The sequence below is a fragment of the Argiope bruennichi genome, chromosome 9 (genome assembly GCF_947563725.1).
Source record: "Argiope bruennichi chromosome 9, qqArgBrue1.1, whole genome shotgun sequence".
Taxonomy (NCBI): domain Eukaryota; kingdom Metazoa; phylum Arthropoda; class Arachnida; order Araneae; family Araneidae; genus Argiope; species Argiope bruennichi.
In genome coordinates this window covers 12,866,729-12,886,711 of record NC_079159.1, presented here as the reverse complement: position 1 = coordinate 12,886,711, position 19,983 = coordinate 12,866,729, and the positions used below count along the sequence as shown (strand labels likewise).

General features: G+C 30.6%; 1 protein-coding gene across 2 annotated transcripts in view; it reads right to left on the bottom strand.

Annotated features, from left to right (window-relative positions):
* The window catches only part of LOC129983884 (inactive tyrosine-protein kinase transmembrane receptor ROR1-like), a 394,447-nt gene that overhangs the window by 315,870 nt on the left and 58,594 nt on the right, over positions 1-19,983 (bottom strand). Inside the window, exon 1 of one of the 2 annotated variants that reach the window (XM_056093571.1) lies at positions 5,438-5,571. The exons of the other annotated variant lie outside the window; for it this stretch is intronic. The gene's annotated coding sequence lies outside the window, so the exon portion shown is untranslated. Of the gene's footprint in view, positions 1-5,437; positions 5,572-19,983 lie in introns of those variants that run through there. 2 annotated transcript variants of the gene reach the window in all.

Genomic DNA, 19,983 nt, shown 5'->3' with positions numbered 1-19,983 from the left:
CAGGGAACCAATGAGAGCGATCTCTTCACAACTTCCTATCATGTCTGTAATAAAAGTGTTACCGCCCACTAGCCCACATAAAATTATGGATTTGGGCAAATTCGCGAACGCGACGAGTGCTTAGAGCTTTATTTTCAGAATCTGGTACCGATTTTCTTTAGTATACTGAAGAAAGTCGGTACTTGTGTATTAACTGCATGACATTAGCGAACAAAAGTTGCGAAATATTGATCTCTTGCGTGAATCTAATATTTCATTGAATCTAATATGCTATCTTTGGATACTTTTTAACGATCAATCACTAGCCCCAGGTTAATACTTAAGTACTAGAAAATTGAATATGCATTTTGTACGTTTTTTTTTCTGACCGATTGAAATTAGAATTCAAAATATAGCTCTCGATATAATACCAAGACCATACACCTAATTTCATTTATTTCAGTGGCTAAGTTTTTGAGATATCGCATTTACATCTACCGGCAGATTACAGTACCGGCAGAAGATCAATCTTTTGACAAGTTTTTATTCGAATTCTGATAGAAATATAATCTTTATTTGCTATAATTATGAGCCAAATTTCATTTGCATAAGTTATTGTGCTTTTAAATTATCGCTTTTACAACCATGCAAACGCACAGACTGACAGATAGTCAACCTCTTGATGAATTTGGTTCCAGTTTAATTTGGATCTTCATTTTTGATGATACATCTGCATACCAAATTTCATCTATTTAAATCTCAACGTTTTGTAGTTGTAATTTCGTTCAGTCAGCCTTCCTCTGAATAAATTTCGTTCAAAATTCCGAACTGAAATCTAGAAAATCGGTGTAAAAACTGTATGCCAAATTTCATCCATCTAGCTCAAAGTGTTTTTGAATGATCATGCCAAAAATAGGTTTCTGAGACTCAGGGAGATCTGAAACTTGGAGATTCGTCAAAATCTGGATATGAATTTTTTCGCCAATTACAATATTATTTGCTCGCACACTTTGCATACGAGAAAGTATTATTTTAAACTTTAATTGTCCAATAAGAAAGAGTATTCTGCTTTGTTTTTTATGCTTGAGAAGCGACGTAAAAAATTAGCGAAATCGATCCAGTTCTTGAGATTGGAGTGAGTGTTGTTTTATTCCTTCGAAATCAAAGAAAGTGGAAGTAGATAGCCATTGGTGGCGTATAAGGACATCATGATCTTTCATATGAAATAAAAATTGGCATTATTGGTACTGTTGTTTTAGCTGGCGGTTTCTGTCGATGCTTTTGTCTTTTTTACCCACGAAAATGTTTAATATATATATATATATATATATATATATATATATATATATATACTTTTTGCCTCACTATACCAGCCCACATATATATTTTTTTGAGATTTCTCTCAAAAAATATATATCGTCGAGGGAAAATAAATAGGAAACAAAATTTACAAAATCGGATGAATAGGTGAGGATTGGAGTACTAATATTTTGGTATTTCCCGAATACTTGTATTTGGTACTCGAAATGAATTAAACAGAGTTTCAATCTATTGGGGACATCCTAAATAGATTATTTGGAAAATTAGTTTTTCTGGAATATACAATTTCTCGTATTTATTGTATATACCGGTCTTGTATTTGCCGGCTGTTGGAAAAGAAAAAAAAAAAATTCATACTAAATACAAACATATCGATTGTTTATTTGATATATAAATTCTCATTTTAAATCTACAAACTTCTATTGAGAATTTTAATTTCTACAAAAAAAATTTCTATTTGTATATTTTCATTCCTTCCTTATTGTATCCTTAATAATCAAAGGTTTAAATATAAAATATCCATAATACAATTTAGTTAAAATCCTTGTGTTCGAAGAATTTTGATTAAAGATGCTGGAATCCACTTTTGCAAACCAGATTAAAATAATAATTTGAAGAATTAATTAATTTTACGAATAATGAAAGTGACGTGAGTACGTGTCTGTCTGGTAGCGACCTACAAAGCAAGCCACTGCACCCTAGAACTACCGAATTTTATAGATAATAAACTAGAAGGTGGAAATGTGCATTTTGAAGCGATTTTCTTGAAATCTTAATGTTAACAATGTTAAACAAAAGCTTGATGCTTTTCATCCATAACACATGCGATTATTAGTATATTATCACACAAAAATGACTTTTGCAGCATATCATAATTTTTAAAAAATTACTTATTTAATGATAAAAGTTAGTAAGTGTATAATTTTTTCTTGAGCTTGGACAGTTATTTGACTTTTTAAATTCCTCGTTTTCTATATAAAATATACAAGCAGAAAATAACATAATCATCAAAAAGTTTGAATTTGTGATCTTAACGAATCTCCCAGCTCCCTGAGTTTGAAAAATTCAATTATAGAATTATGTCTGTAGCTCTGTCTGGCGATGAACATGATAATTAAAAAATTCTTTGAGGCTAGATAGATGTAATTTGATATGTGATCATTACACAAAATTCTATCACATTTTGAATGTTATCAATTCACAGAAAGTTTATATCTTTATCTATAATCTGTCAAGAATAAATGAACAAGATCACTACAAAGCGTAACAAGTTACATGGATAAAATCTGGCACACAGTTTCAATTATAAAGTACAGATCAATATCAAAATCTTGGTCTAAATCTATCAAACAGTTCACTATCTGCCAGTCTAATCTTTCACATACATGTAACGGAGATAACTCAAAAAGGCAATGACATAGATAATATGAAATTTGGTATGTGACCTTGTTATTAACTTTAATTGTTGGCAAATTTTGGGTTCATTTGGACGAAAAAGTGTCTTCCAAAATTTATGATTGGTATTATTCCTTATACTAAGAAGCATAAAATGCTTAAATATGAGTCTCTGAAAATAAAAATCTGAGGACTCCTTACATTCAAGGCCTTACTCAACGCACACAATTTTTATGCTATATGAGGGGGATAATATGTTTATTGTATAGTAGGCGAAAAAATTCCGCTTAGAGCATTCCAGCTGGTTCAAATATAAATTTGCAAATAAACTGTAACAGCATTTTAAATTGTTCGATGTAAACTGAAGCGTCTTCATTGTTATATAAATATTTCATTGCATGTTTGTAGGAAAAGTAAGTATTATAGATTTTACTTATATATTTATTTTTCTTATTATTTAGAATGATTTCTCAACTGATAATTTTTTTAAATTTTATTTCATCATTTATTTGTGTGTGTGTGTGTGTATGCTCGCGCGCGCTAAATCTTTTGGATAAGCCTTCGAGATTATTAAGTAATATATTCAATTTGTAGAGATGTTATCCTATTTTAAATTTATTTTCTAGCAAATTTCAGTGTAACTAAAAAGTCTTTTAGAAATTCGCATATAATGCTGGTAAGATGCGCAGTATCATTTTACTGCGTAAATTAAGAGCGCATTTTACATGAGCTACAAGAAAATGAAGTTAAATTAATTTGTAAGATGAACTGAGATGTTTCAACATAAACAACAAAGATTTTTTAAAAAAATTACAATTGTAATTTGATGTTATGCGATTTACAACAACGAAAACAAATGGCAGATAGAATACAATGCACCTTAAAAGGCTATCACTGTTTGATATTTAATTTTTTTTTATTATTTAGGAAACCATGAATATCAAATTATACTTTATAGATTTAATCGAAATTCAATTTTTGTCAAAATGGTTTATCTAACTAGTTGTCAAAAGGTGGTGTAAAACATAATAAAGTAAGAAAAAAATGTAAGAATGTAATGCAAAGAATGAAGAAATGGTTCATAACTATGTCATGTTAAGCTCTGTTCATTTTATTCGTTCTCCCGTTTACAATTTGCAACAGGGTCATTTTTTTATACTCAAAACAGCTTTATCCACTGAAAAAACATTGTGCATTCTCTAGTCATAGGAAATACTTAACCAGAGAGCTGAAAAGAAATTTTTGAAAAAAGGCTGAGCAATTCGGACGTGAATTTTGTGAGCCTTCGCCAAAAGAATAATGATTGAAACAATTTATAGGAAATCGAACACATATTGCATTAAGGAACATATCTTGAAAAATTTCTGCGGGATTTCTTTGAAGAAACATTTTCAAATTGTTGGAGATGGACCATTTTCATAGCTGGCACATGCTCCCGATATCACAATAATCAGCTTCTTTTCCTGAAGATACTTGAAGAATTGAATCACTTCGAGGTTTGCATCATCGAAAAATTAAGAAATGGAATTAACACAGAAACAATTATTGTGGCTCAGTTAATCTTTAGCATCTGAAGGAAAATTGACAAGAAATTTGTTATTCTCGGCGCAACTAGTAATGCATTTAGATAGCTCTTTTTATTTGCTAGAGAAAGTTTTCAATAGGAAAGTCTTTCTTTCCTATAGCTTATTCTGTGTTATAACAAATCTTTATGAGCTTTACAATTCATGGTTACCCAATATTTAACCCTTCAGCTGCGTATGCTGCGATCTCTGCGGGTTGGGAATCAGTCTATTTTCTGTTGCATCCCGCGTTTTCCACAGTTTAGATTGTTCCTTTTTACGATTACAGATGAGACCGGAATAGCATGCTTGCTAAGGCGTTGGATTCGCGTACCTTGGGTTGCGTCTTCGAACCCCGCCGGCCGAAGTCTCCCCGTGTGTGTGATGGCTGACGCACGTATGAACCTGTCGTGGTCACAAAGTCCTCATTGTTGAGAGTAATGCCATTGGGGGTACTGGATCAGAGGTGATCGTTCTCTGATTCAGGCCTAAATTACGATATGGGGTTGAGTAAATGAAATGGATGTGTGTAGCTAAGTCTTTCTCTTGGCCCTAGATGGCTCTACTGAAAAAATAAAAGACGTACCCTTGGCTTAATCCATAAATGATTTCTTAAAGTCAGTGGGCTTGTCTAGGACAAGTGCCCTTAGAAACAACAACGATTACAGATTCTTATTATTATCGCGAGACATATAGTACCAGTTCACTTTCTTTGAAAAATATATGAACTTATTTGCAAACATCGCAATTTAATAATGATTTGAAAGAAACACGCAGTCAGAGGGTTAAAAAAATCGTTTTAGATGCCAGAAATTTTAAATTCAATCCTTGTCTTTATGTCCCATGCTTCCAAACAAAAGATTTTAAAGTGTTTAAGTAAGCACATGTTGAACAAAGTGATACTAAAATAATGAAAGACACATGCGGAAACTCAATGTCTTTCCTTTTAACTACGGCGCAAAAACACTCATCTGTCTGTTACACTTCAGGAGACCATTAAACATTTTCACCGGCCCCATCCCAAAGAGAGAACCAAAGAAAACAATCAAGAAAAAAAAATATTTCTCCAATAGCTGGCAGAATAAGAATTCAAACACTTTATCAGCCAGAAAGAAATGAAACAAAAGAAAGCGAAACCTTTCCGAAAAGGGTAGCGGAAAAACAACAAATGTAACGCTCACCTTACTTTTCTCCGATACTTTTCACAGATGTCCAATGTATTGGAACAGATGGTATTTCCGACGAGGCACCACCAAGACGCGGATGTCAGTCAACACAGCGGACTGTCACACGCCATTAGTTCGAAATGACGTCTTTCTCTTGTTCGATCTAACGCCCCGGCAGGGTGGCTGCCATTTTTCAATAGAAAATGCATAAGTTGGTGGCTTATCTTTTTACTTCGTTCCCTCATTTTAAGGTGATTGTTGGCAACTTCAATGGACCACACACATTGTGCTGAATAGGATGGAGGCTGTGGGATATTACGAAATGGGTATGCAGTTCGGCCTCCCCCTGTCGTGGGAATTGTTATTCAGATACGATAAATTGAGTAAAAAGAAATCCGGTAGTTGTTTTCAGATAACTTTCTTTTATGCACCCACAAAACATAGCTTTTTCTATCTCGTTTGGAATTTAAATTATTGCAATTGTTCAATTTAACAAGCTGAACAATTTTTAGAGTTACTGGTTGTAATACATTTTATTAGCGAATTGCAGATATTCAGTTTCTTTTTTTATTACATCAACTATTGTCAGATATTCTTTGCATTCCATCAAAAAATATAAAATAAAAACTTCCTTTTGTCAGAAATGATAAAAAAGGGGGTGAAAAAACTTACTGGCTTTTTATTTGCTCATATCAGCTAATGTCTTATTTCAATCCCTGTTAGCAATAAAATGAGTTAGGATATTTTCATGGAATTTTATGGCAATTAGAGAAAAATCATGGAGTAACATTGTGGTAATATAGAAACAATACTTTGAGTTATTGAAGATATAATGTTTGAGAAAACTCACAGCCTCACTCACAGAGAGAAACAATTGAATGCAATTTCAAAAAGTTAATTTAAAAATTTATATTATTTCTTTAACAATAGTTTTATTGTGATTTCGATTTTTCATTAGGAAAAAAATAATTCTGTTAATTTTAATAGCATGTACATATTTTTTGTTTTAGACTACTTATCTTTGAGTCCCAGCTAATTCGCCGGGGGTCTTATTTATATTTAATTTCAATTAAAATGTTTAGACTTAATTTCATGTAAATGATTACTTCAAACTGTCAGACGTTGAAAGTTATTTTAATTGTCATACATATGTCCTTTTTACTGTGTACATGAAATTTCCTGAAATAGATCAATCTCATGATCACAATGCTATTGAAAACGAGAATGTGAGATTTATTTAAATTCTAATTTTCGTGAAATTATAACGTCTCAGTTTTATTCAATTTGTAAACAGCATAAATATTAAACAGAATCCTTCTTCTTTAGCTTTCAACAATGGAAGTAAAGCACACGATTAAATATTCGATGAACAATTATTTGAAAACATTTTATAAATATTTGAAAACAATTTGAATTTGACGGCAACAATGTGATCAATTGTTAAAAATGAGGTAAAACTCGAAAACTATCAAAAAATATTAAAAGATCAGCGTGACTTTTAAATTGGTATCATTAAAAAGATAATTCTTTGATTTTGAAACGATCCGGAAAATACTTTTGTATAATAATATGTTTGAAGGTTATCTCGGAAAGGCATTAAAATTTTCCTAAATTTTTAATTAATTAGAAATTTTGACAGAAATATTTCAAAAATCGTACCAGAGTGCACATTTTCGCCCTTCCAGGCTAAATGTATGTATGCCATATTTGGTAGTTGTAGGTCAAACAGTCTGGCCTATAGAGCAGCAACACAAATACAGACAACAGATACACTCAAACATTAATCTTTATTATAAATTGAGACTGGTTACAGTACTTTTATAATTATTTCACTTCTTATTGATATTCTGTTCGGTTTTAATAAGCTTGTTAAGGATACTTCAATGAGAATACAGGGTTCTTTTTTTTTGCATTTGCAAATAAGTATCCTATACTATTAAGTATAGAACATTTGCAATTCTTTTTTGTTGTTGCTGATGGAGTTTCTAATAAATCGCTGATAACGAGGAAGACCTTGAGCAAAACAATCATTCTTGTAGTTTGGTTATCAATCAAAATACCATATTTTAATTAAAATGGAAGCGGGTTTTATATTATACCATTGATTAATTCAAAATTCATGTTGTAGAAAATAAGAACTTATAAGAACAGAAACAAAATATCACATTTGCGAATAAATTTAAAAAAAAAATCTAACTGCGAATAAACAAGCCATTTATCCGAATTATGAAAGGAGTTGCCGCCATATCAGTTCATGAAACATCAGACTCGAAACTTAATGCATTTTTAATTTAAAGATCCGATGTGGCAAGTCAAATAATAAAAATTATCTCATTTTTATTTTTTAGTCTTTACTCAAAAAATGAAGCTTAAGAGAGTTGAAATTTCATCACTTCATTTCCTTTTTTATTTTTTTAATCAAATCAGACTCCGAAATGTTATATCTCAGAATGAGGTCAAATGGAGAATTTTTAAAGCAATTTTTAGTTTAATTTTTATTTCAGAAGTTGATTTTAGGCAAGTCTGTATTATACTTTTGCCAAATGTTTATAATCAAATTGCATATAATATCGTATGCTAAAAAAATACTGGTGGATAAATTATGAATCAGATTATTTAGTCAATAATTATTTCTTTTACAAGCTGTTTAAAAATGCAAAAGGCAGTTATCTGATTCTACTTGGAAATAAAGAAATGGAATTGCAAACAGAAAAGGAGTATTCTTTTAGTTTCATTTTAGAATGTTTCAAAATTTTGGTTTTTCAGAGCAAACAGTCATGATATCGTGTATTAATTACCTTTAAAAAATCATTATAATTTCATCTTTTGGCAATATTTCATACAAAAACAAGTTGTTCGTATTCCTAACTTTTTCTAACTAAATGATAATTAGTCACAAACAACCAATCAGATAGATTTATTTCGTTGCAACGAAAAAAAAAATTAATGTTTTAGTCCAAAACATTTTAGTGTTATCTCAATAATATTTTATATTGCTTAAAATTCCAAACTTATTAAAAAGCATTTTAATGTTACCTCAGTAATATTTTATATTTTTTAAAATCCCAAACTTATTGAAAAGCATTTTGATGTTACCTGAATATTATTTTTATACTTTTTAAATCCCAAACTTATTGAAAAACATTTTAATGCTACCTCAATAATATTTATTGATTACTTAAAATCCCAAACTTATTATTGAAAAAAACTTTTTATTGTTACATCAATTAATATTTGATATCACATAAAATCTCAAATTCATTGAAAATCCTTTTAATGTTACCTCACTAATATGTTATATTACAGAACAGAACGCTGTCTCATACCTTTAGATCTGTAACCATTCAGGGCACTAAACGTTTTGATGGGCATGTTACGGGAATTTTACCAAATATCAAAATATTTACCGTACAAAAAACAAAAATAACTCTGTTCAGAATTTACAAACATATGAGAAATGATAATAAAATGAAACAGTTTACAAGGATTAATATTTTACATTACTTAAAATCCCAAACTTATTGAAAAACATTTTACTGTTACCTCAATAATATTTTACATTGCTTAAAATCCCAAACTTATTGCAATATTATCCCAAAACACAAATACAAGTTGACAATAGCTTCAATAAATTAATATTCCATTTAACAACACTTTAATCAGTTGGAAAATTACTTTCCGCGCACAAAACGAATCCCCCATTATTACACGCACAACCGCGCATGCGCCATTGCAACCTAGATACCCAGAACAAATCAATCTTAATCAAAAATACATATTGACTCTTTAATAACTGCGCCGTCCTCACCCCCTCAGACTTCATTGCAGGAACCCACAAAAAGGACACAACAACAAAAAGAAAAAGAAAAAAAGGAAATAATCAAAAAAAGAAAAAAGTAGAGCCTTGTTGCATCACTTCCAATTCTTCCAATCAAAGTGATGTGTCATGGAGACCGTTTGGTACACACACCAACTGTGCTTCCCCTATACAGTTTCTCCCTATTGTGCCTTTAGAAATAGGGAATTTACTCAGGAACGTTTTTCTTTTTTATTATTTTTCTTCCTTTCTTTGTGACCCCCTCGGCGGGGTGTGCGGTCAGACGGCCTCGCGCACTCATATCAACTGTCAATCATGTTTGGGGCATTGAATGGTAGTAATGCATATCCTGTTTTCCCTTGTTTGGTGCCAGAGGAAGTCCCTGACAAATCTCGGTGGGCCACCAGCTATCAGTTATCATCAGGGACGGCAAAAGATTGCGTCTGAATTGAGAAATAGAGCGGGACAGCAGAAATCTGATGGATTTCGGAAGTCATTGCCAATCTTATTGGAGATGAAGGAAGTGTCATTTTAGGGTAATGCGATCCTGTTGGATAGAAGACGTTTCAGAGGAAATGGTTGATTAATACATTATTTGTGGCGATTGTTTCGGAGGAAAGTTAAATTTATGATAAATGAATATCACACTGCCGAATTTGAGGAGAATACAATAAAAATTCTAAAAAGAATCGTTTCCTCCCAATTTTGATTTTTTGATTTTAGGTAATGTGATCCAGTTGGAAAAAGAAAGGACGGTTAGGAGGAAATGGTTGATTAAAAGATCATTATTAGCGATTATTTTAGAAGAATATACCATTTATGAAAAGTGCATGCTGCAAAACTGAATTTAAGGAGAACTATAACAATAAATCGAATTTTCCCAATCCTTAATTTGGGATTTTAAGTAATGCGATCCAGTTGAAAAAAAATTGGGAGGAAATGGTTGATTAATAAATCATTATTGGCCATTTTTTTAGATGAATATGCCATTTATGACAAATACATACCTCAAAATTAAATTTCAAGCAGATTCCAGAAAAATTTTTAAAAAATCGAACTCTCCCAATCTATATTTTGTGATGATATTTTTCAGAAAACTGCTTTGGAAAGAAGCATGATTGAGACGATAAGAAGAACCACTATCTCAGATTTTCCAAAAATTCGGTATTGTGGTCAAATCGGGCTGCAAATTCTGAAAAAATACAAAATCCTAAGATTTTATTCTAATCATGGGTGATCTCGGAGAAATGAAATTACAATGAGGATTAAAAGGGAAATAAACTGATGGAAGGCCAAACAATGAAATCAACAAAATTGCTTTTTACAGACGACGACAATGAGATCAAGTACGGTATGGTACAAAGTCAATAAGGCACAGCCAAGCTATATGAGATTATAATAAAATGTGGACAGGGTCGTGTCATCAAACAGACAAAGGAAGCAACTTAAGGATTCCAAGGCCTTGATCTTCTATGCGAAATTTTCATTGAAAATTATTTTTATGTTTTCATTTGATTTGCGAGGTCAATATAATGGAATTTATTCAAATAAAAATCCTATATATAATAAATCACAAGAACACAATTCCTAATTTTTTTTCTTTTATGTTTTGAAAGTTGTTTGCAAATAAGAGAAGTCAAAAGTCTTCCAAATGGCTTATTAATAAGTCAAACTATGTATCAATCTTTAGATTAGGTTTTAAAAGCTTTTAAATATTTCGATCATTCGCATCATTTAAAACTATTTTTTAAATTTAAATTCAATTTTTATACACAAGATTCCGCAATAAACGTCTTGAAGGTAATCCCAAATTAAATATTTTATTGCATCAGTTTATAGTAATTTTATATTTTAACCGCTTTTAGTTCTTTTATTATGCTCTATATTTTATAAATTAATTCAGTAAATCTTATATCATAAGTCAGTGTACTGATTAAGGATTAGATATTTAAATTTAAAAAAAGAATTACAGGTATATACATTACCTATTAACAAAAAATGCGTTTTTATTTTCATATAATATCAATTATTAAAAATTCTTTCAACATAGAATACGCCTTTTAAAAGTCAGATTAAATTTTCAGGAAGTTATTTAACATGACATGCCTGCAATTTCTTCTTGACTTTTGTCCTGTAAACATCCTGCCATTTATCAAGTAGCCTGAAGTAGCAAAGTATTAGTTGAAAGAAACCTTCTATTCCTTAATTGACTAACAAAACCGCTTGTCGTACGACTTCAGCGAAGAAGAAAAAATGGTTCAAAGTTCTGAAGAGGTCTTCCACAGGAGAAAACACTTAGATGAGATATGATAAAAAATGTATACACTAAAGATTTCAATGAACCAACTTTTCGAAAAGAAAAAAAAAGTTATAGAAGTACTTAAACGGTTTTACGTATTCCATTTTAGAGGATTTTTTTTTTTTTTTTTTTTTTCGTTTGGTAAAATGATGATACCAAAAGATTTTTTTTTAAAGTCCAGCTGCAGAATTTGAAGAAAACTCGTTGAAAATGTATCTCATTGAAATGTATCTCATCTAAATTTTTTGCGAAATATATTTTTTATTAAGGTTTACGACTGAGTTGAAAAGTCGATTTCTGACGAATGTATTTTTTATTCAATATTTTTAATCTTTAAAGAGTTTTTTTTTCCATAAAAATGTTTAAATTTTGATTCATTTTTTAGAAATTGAATTGAATTTTAAATTTGCATAATATACGTTTTTGTACTGTTTATGCATCTTTAAATTCTATGTTTTTAGGTTCGAAATTTTAGTAAATTCCTCTTACAAAAAATAAAAATACAAAAAAAAACATTAGAATCTAATACATATTTTTCTTCTGTAAAATGTTGTGCAATTGTCTAACATGTTCTGTAGTTCCTTTACCAAAGAATAAGCAATTTGTTCATTTAAAAAGATTTTATATTTGTTGAAAACGGTAAAAATGTCAAGTTATTTATCATTCGAACTCCCCTATTTAAAGATCGAATAGAAATACAGCTTATTTCTTAATCCAGGAAGTATATATTATATTCTTTAGTCATCTGCAAAGTTTTGATAAGCTTCTAAACTGATATATTTCTCTTTAGCAAACACGCATTTCTTCCAATTTTCAAAATTCGTTTGACTTTTCGTATATATATCTTTATTTCATATGTGTATTTTAAAGCAATTTAATTCAAAAAATAAATAATATACTTTAAGCAATAATAAGTCACATAACGTTATTTTAAAAGCATAGAAACTGTCGTGAAAAGATATTTAAATTTAGTGCATTGTAAAATGCATTTATATTAGATAACATTTTTTTTTTGAAATTTTGAATAAAAGACAATATTCAATATATAGTATTACCCCTATTTTATATTTTTCGAAGGAAAAGAGGAATAATGGCACAAATAACAGGAAAAATTCTACAGAAACCAGCACGAGTTTTTTTCTCTAAAACGTTCTCATATAATCTCTAATAAAGATGTTACCCCCTGTATAAAATTATAGTTCTTGGTGCCTCTTGGTGCTTTCTAATGTCTTGAATGGCATTAGAAAACAATAGTTAAGAAATATTCGTCGAAATCTAGCCTTTTTAGAGCATTTAGCATGTGACCTTTGATGATTAATTCCTAGCATACGATTAATGCACAAACTGAATTTATATTCCGTCTGAAATATAGAATTTGACTCAGAATTACAACTGTAATTACAAAATCACATATCAAATTTCATATATTTAAGTTATTGTGCTTTTTCAGTATCGAAAGTATATGCAGTATATGAAATTACAGAAGGATAAGCTATCAACACTTTGAGATTTAGTTCAAAATTTGATCAAGGTCACACTGTAGATATTAAAACTTTGAATATTATTTCATTTTCTTAAGTTATGACGAATCTGAATTTTAGTGTTTATATTCATGCAAAAAAGATAAATTTATAGAAGATCCATCCCCAGATGGATTTAGTTCTAAATCTGATTAGTTTAGTTTAGTTATATTAACGTCCCGTTTGAAGCAACACCAGGGCTATTTTGGGACGGACCTCGTAATTTTGAACCCTGGTCAGATGACGAGGACGACACATGAGCTGGCACCCCCCCTCTTCACACCCCACCAACGGGAGGACGTTTGGTCACGACGGCTTTAACGTGCAACAGACCCCCTTACACGACGGTTCTTCGGTGGAATCGGGTCTCGAACCTGAAACCCTCCAGTTTCTAAGCCGAGACCTTACCACAAGGCCACCGCGGCTTCTAAATCTGATGCATATATGTACTTTTAACTTATTTTACCGAATTTTATCTATCAAGTTTACTTTGTGTTAATTTATATTTTCTAGACAGTTGGATAAACAAACTTGCTCTGAAAATATTTTGTACAGAATTCGATGGAAATTTTCAAATTTGGCTTAAAGACCACATATAAAATACCCTTCTACCAGCTCAATGTTTTTGAGCTTTCATTTTCATAGACGAAGAGACAGAAATAATGTCAAAAATGTGTTTTTAGATTTCAGTGAGGTCTGAAATGAGGTGACCAGTCAAAATCTCGTGTCCAAATTTTTTGATAATTACAATACTTTATTTTGTAATTAGTATTGAGAAAGCAAAAAAATGCTAAATGCTTCATACATAAGTGAGTAGATATGCAAAGCATGAGTTAACAAAATATTTAATCCCAAGAATTGAATCACCAACAAAACTTATTTTAATCAGAAATTATTATACTGAAAGTTTTGAATTTTATGGAATCATAAAACATTTTATATTTCCAACCATTTGAATTCGATAATCTAATTTTTTAAGAATTAAGTTCTGAGAGTTGTAATTCTCCAGCGCTCGTGTCCATTTTCATTATTTTCATAAGTTTATCTTAGAGAAATTTACAATTTATGTTTTCAAAATTCTTTATAAAAATATAACGATTTATTTGGGTTCTTTCTACAAAACCTCAAGTTTGTTTACAGTATTCAAGTTGTAAAATATGAATGGTACAAACCTAAACTTAAAGAAATCAGGAAAAAAAAAAAAAAAAACATTTATTGCAAAGAAAACAACTTTTCCTTATACATTTGATTTCTATAGGCTGAGACAGATGCTTCATTTTCCTTCAAATTTTTCAGCAACTAAATCTCACCAGACGACTTTTTATTCCTGTCTAAAAATGGAAAATAAAAATGATGAAATAAACAAAAACGAACAGTTTGGACTGTATTACACTGCTCAGCATCTGCACTAAAGTATATTTTCTATGATCGATAGCTATAAAATTCTTGGCGGAAACCCAACGTGCTCCCATGGAATAAAATTCCTCCTACCAACCCTCCTCTGTACCCTCGGCATCCCTCTTCATATCCAGAAATGACTGAAAAGCTGCATCCACTTGATTGGACGTGGTTCTTCCAGATCATCTTTCTCACTTAAAGAAGACGAAAAGTATTGCCAAGAAAAATTTAGAAAAGCAAGAATGAAAAAAAAAAAATCGTCTTCATCTTTTCTTGCGTTTTTATTTTGAGGAAAAAAAAAATTTATACTTTTTTTATCCTTATTTTGAAATTTTATAGGAAGTGGCAAAGAGTTTTAAAGAAAAGAGGAGGCAATAATCGAGTCTGGAAATATTTATGTTCTTTTTTTTTTTTTTTTTATCGCTTCAGATCTTTTCCTCGATAACATTACGTGAAAACGCAATAGATGATCGATTGGTAAAAGCAAAATGTTGCGATTTAGATGTGGGAAAAAAAAATAATAAAATACTGTTCTTTAAAATTGTTCATCTGAACTTGGAGTGAAATAAAGTAGCATAATAATATTTTTACCACATTATTTAACATTTACGAAACAAATGATTCTTAGAAAACTAAATTTATTAATGAATTGTTATTAAAAGAAAAAAGTATATTCGTCAATGGCAAGTTGATAAACGAAAAAAGTTATAGTTACATCATTATAATCTACCAGATAGCCCTAACACATTTAAAGATAAACTAAATAGGTCGTCTGTGAAGAAAAAAATTGGTTTATTTTTTAAAAAGCATAAGTTTTAGTTTTTATAAGTGTAGTTGGTCCAAATTTGGAAACCATTTTTGTGCAAATTATTACGTAATATTTTCAAATTACATAAAATTCCTTCTGCAAATTTAGCTGAATTTTCATTAAATTAAGCCCCTGAGGGACTAGACAAGCTCTACAAGATCTCTTCGGTCATAAGGATCAATACTATAAGATCTTTAAAAGAATTCTAACTCTTTTTTGCTTAGTTTTTGACATTATGTATAAAATAAAACCACATTAGAATGTTTCTAACTTATTTTGCAGAAACACGTATCATAAAATGGGTAATTCTAAAAATGCTTTTCAGTCATTTGGATTCAATAAAAAATAAATGAATTTTTAACATATGAGAAGCCGAGAGCATAAAAGTATCGATCAATTTCACTATTTAGAACCAATGTTTTAAATAGGCTTCAATCTAAAGCTTCCAGCAGAGTTTGTAAGATATCATATGAGACATCTTTTACTATGCCAAACGTTTTTACACTTTGTAAACTTGTCCCCATTATTAAGTTTTAAGTATAAACTTTCAAATCAATTCCTGTCACATATCAGTTAATATGGCTTGCTTTTGATGTCTTCTATACAATCCAATGTAATACAATCTGATGGCTTGGAATGAAAAAGGATTTTTTTTCCCGTACCAAAAGGGAACTTTTAGTAACTTTTCAATTACTTTAAAACAAAAAACAAAATCTATTAAATAATTATGCTTCAGTTACTTTTCAAAAAAGAAATGTAATTAGTGATTACGCGTTATGTTACCGCAATTCACTCACGAGTCCCAATGCCTCTCGTGAAATCCCTTGCCTCCCTCAGCGCAAAATCTGAAAATAACTAGAATGGATTTCAAAAGCAAGGACACAATAAAATAGTCGAGTCATTTTCCGGAAACTATTCGCGTTCGTTTAAATGCAAACACCATTGTGTTTTAATTAAAAATATATATCCAACTCGCAACGTTTTCAGTACTGATATCAACAAACACAACTTACTCTAACGTTACGAACATGCAAATCTCAGTAGTAACTTCAGAACATAAATTCCGAATTAAAAGAGACGAATGGCACCATTTTCCAACAGTATAGTCCACCCCCAGCCCTCCAACGCTTCTCTCTTTCTCGTAAAAAGAAATTTTTAATTAGTCCCTAGACAATCCTATCGATGTTTATCCCATAAGCTACAGCTTTAGAAGGAAAGCCGTCTTCTTTCTTGCACGTATCGATCTTGGAGTAAAGTGGCTGCAAGGCCTTTCCTGACAAGTTCTTTGTTCATTGGTGTAATTACTTATTCATTGCCTGTTACATTTTCTTAGCAATACTGAATTAAACGGGGGGAAATTTCCCTTCTTTTTCAAGAAGCATTAATACCAGGTTGTTGGTAAGGGATCTTGTTTATCATCGTCAATTTTTTTTTTTTTTTTTTTTTTTTTTTTTGTGAAAGATATTGTTAGTCTTTTCTCCGGTATCGTAGAATTCGTGAATTCGAAGATGTAATTATGATTGTAATAAATGAGGTATTTATTGTTGGGTAATCATATATTTATGATGAATCCAAAGGAAGTTTTTAGCTAAGTTTGACGCTTTGTTTTTCATAATTAGTTCTGTAGATTTCTTCTTTATTTGCGATCTTTGTATAAAATAGCAGATATCTGCGTAAAGGTACAGTTAACAATAGTAAATATGGCCAATTTATATGTATATTAAAAGGGCTTAACTGATTACCCCTGGTAGGGCCCCTTCTTCAGAGTGCACCCTATTCTTGGCTCAATGTAATGCCGCAACTGGAATGGGAACAAACAAGAATATGTGATTAAAAAATAGTCCTATGGAAAAAATAGAGTAATAATACATATTTCATATTTTTCTTTACAGCTTCGTCTCGGATATTTATCTCATTCTCGCCATGGAAAATATTAAGAAATAATGCATATTCCATAAAGAAATTAATGCAGATAGATTTTTCTGTGCAGCCTCGTCTCAAAAATTTGTCTCCTTCTCATTATGTAAAATATTGCCATGGAAAATATTGAGAAATAATGCATATTCCATAAAGAAATTAATGCAGATAGATTTTTCTGTGCAGCCTCGTCTCAAAAATTTGTCTCCTTCTCGTTATGTAAAATATTGCCATGGAAAATATTAAGAAATAATGCATATTCCATAAAGAAATTAATGCAGATAGATTTTTCAGTGCAGCGTCGTCTCAAAAATTTGTCTCCTTCTCTTTATGTAAAATATTGCCATGGAAAATATTAAGAAATAATGCATATTCCATAAAGAAATTAATGCAGATAGATTTTTCAGTGCAGCCTCGTCTCAAAAATTTGTCTCCTTCTCGTTATGTAAAATATTGCCATGGAAAATATTGAGAAATAATGCATATTCCATAAAGAAATTAATGCAGATAGATTTTTCTGTGCAGCCTCGTCTCAAAAATTTGTCTCCTTCTCGTTATGTAAAATATTGCCATGGAAAATATTAAGAAATAATGCATATTCCATAAAGAAATTAATGCAGATAGATTTTTCAGTGCAGCGTCGTCTCAAAAATTTGTCTCCTTCTCGTTATGTAAAATATTGCCATGGAAAATATTAAGAAATAATGCATATTCCATAAAGAAATTAATGCAGATAGATTTTTCAGTGCAGCGTCGTCTCAAAAATTTGTTTCCTTCTCGTTATGTAAAATATTGCCATGGAAAATATTAAAAAATAATGCATATTCCATAAAGAAATTAATGCAGATAGATTTTTCAGTGCAGCGTCGTCTCAAAAATTTGTCTCCTTCTCGTTATGTAAAATATTGCCATGGAAAATATTAAGAAATAATGCATATTCCATAAAGAAATTAATGCAGATAGATTTTTCAGTGCAGCGTCGTCTCAAAAATTTGTCTCCTTCTCGTTATGTAAAATATTGCCATGGAAAATATTAAGAAATAATGCATATTCCATAAAGAAATTAATGCAGATAGATTTTTCAGTGCAGCCTCGTCTCAAAAATTTGTCTCCTTCTCGTTATGGAAAATATTAAGAAATAATGCATATTCCATAAAGAAATTAATGCAGATAGATTTTTCTGTGCAGCCTCGTCTCAAAAATTTTTCTCCTTCTCGTTATGTAAAATATTGCTATGGAAAATATTGAGAAATAATGCATATTCCATAAAGAAATTAATGCAGATAGATTTTTCTGTGCAGCCTCGTCTCAAAAATTTGTCTCCTTCTCGTTATGTAAAATATTGCCATGGAAAATATTGAGAAATAATGCATATTCCATAAAGAAATTAATGCAGATAGACTTTTCTTTATAGCTTGGTCTCGGATACTGGTTAGATTATTTTTAAATGGTTTTACCGATTCAAATTTATTTTTGCATCATGGAAAATAAAGTCAAAGTTCTGCAAGCATACAATAAAAATTGACCAATGAAAAAATCTTCTATTTATTTTAAAAAACAATGAAAAATAAATAAATATGACTGTGAAATTTTCAGTCCACAGTCACCTCATTCCCCAAATTTGAAGATATGAAAAGGAGGGGGACGCCACGTATTTAAATTTTACTGGACTCCATGTAGCTAACTAACATTGTTTCCAAATGATCCGTGCATCCTATCGATAAGCACAGCTTACGTTCTGTTGGAGCTCGTAACGAAAAGCCGAGAAGAACAACCAGAGTGTCGAAAAGAGAGACTGTTAATGACTTTGAAAAAAATGTGATCACAAAACCATATTTCGGAGAAAGGTATTTAAGAGAAGTCGAACCTAGCATGTCTTCATATTAAAACTTGAATATCAAGACTTTATTTCTATAAAAAGTGTCACCAGAAAGATAATCTTATACTTGTATTATAAGTAATGGAAATGTTTCTAAGCTTAAAAAGAACATTTCATCTAACTCAAATTAGTTATATTGTTAGAAAGCCAGTCTTAAATGCTTGCCACGGTTATATAGATGTCCGAAAGTTGGCAATTGTGACAAGCTCTCACTTATTGCAAGGAATAAGACTGGAAAGTGAATATGATGGAATCTTGTCGATAAGCCATTTATTTATTTTGATGTATTAATGCAGCAGAAAAAACGCGTTTAAAAATATATTGTAGTTTATGTCTTGGTTGATGGCCTTAGACAATCTTACATAACGCTATTGAATCTTAGTTTTTTAAATCATTTTAGTGTGTTAAGATTTATCAAAAAACCTAGATAACTGTAGTAATTTCGTTTGGATTTTAACAGGCTTGGAATATGCTGTTAGAAATGTAGAAACCACGGATGAATTTGTAAACGAACCATCTAGCTCAACGGGGCTGGAAATAGTAGTGGAGCAGCGTTGAAATTTTCATTTTGCTGTAACTTTCTTAGTATTGAAAATAGAACAATAAATCAAATTAACCAAATTAGAGCCTCAATAAGACAAACAACTTTTGCATTTAAAATTGTTCGATAATTGCAATATTTTAGAAGTTAAGGGCTAAAAAGTGATTTTCAAGTCCTAATTTTGCCTGAAAACAGATTTATGAAATATTAACTTAGATGAAAGGGAATCTATCTTTGCCTTCCAGCTTGCCGAGAGGAATTTTTTTAAAAAGATATTCGAATTTCAAATCTTTAACGGGATGGAATAATAATCTTTTCGGTTCGTCTTTACATTAGTTTTACAATTTTTATTCTGGATCATATCTATAATGATGTGCATGCA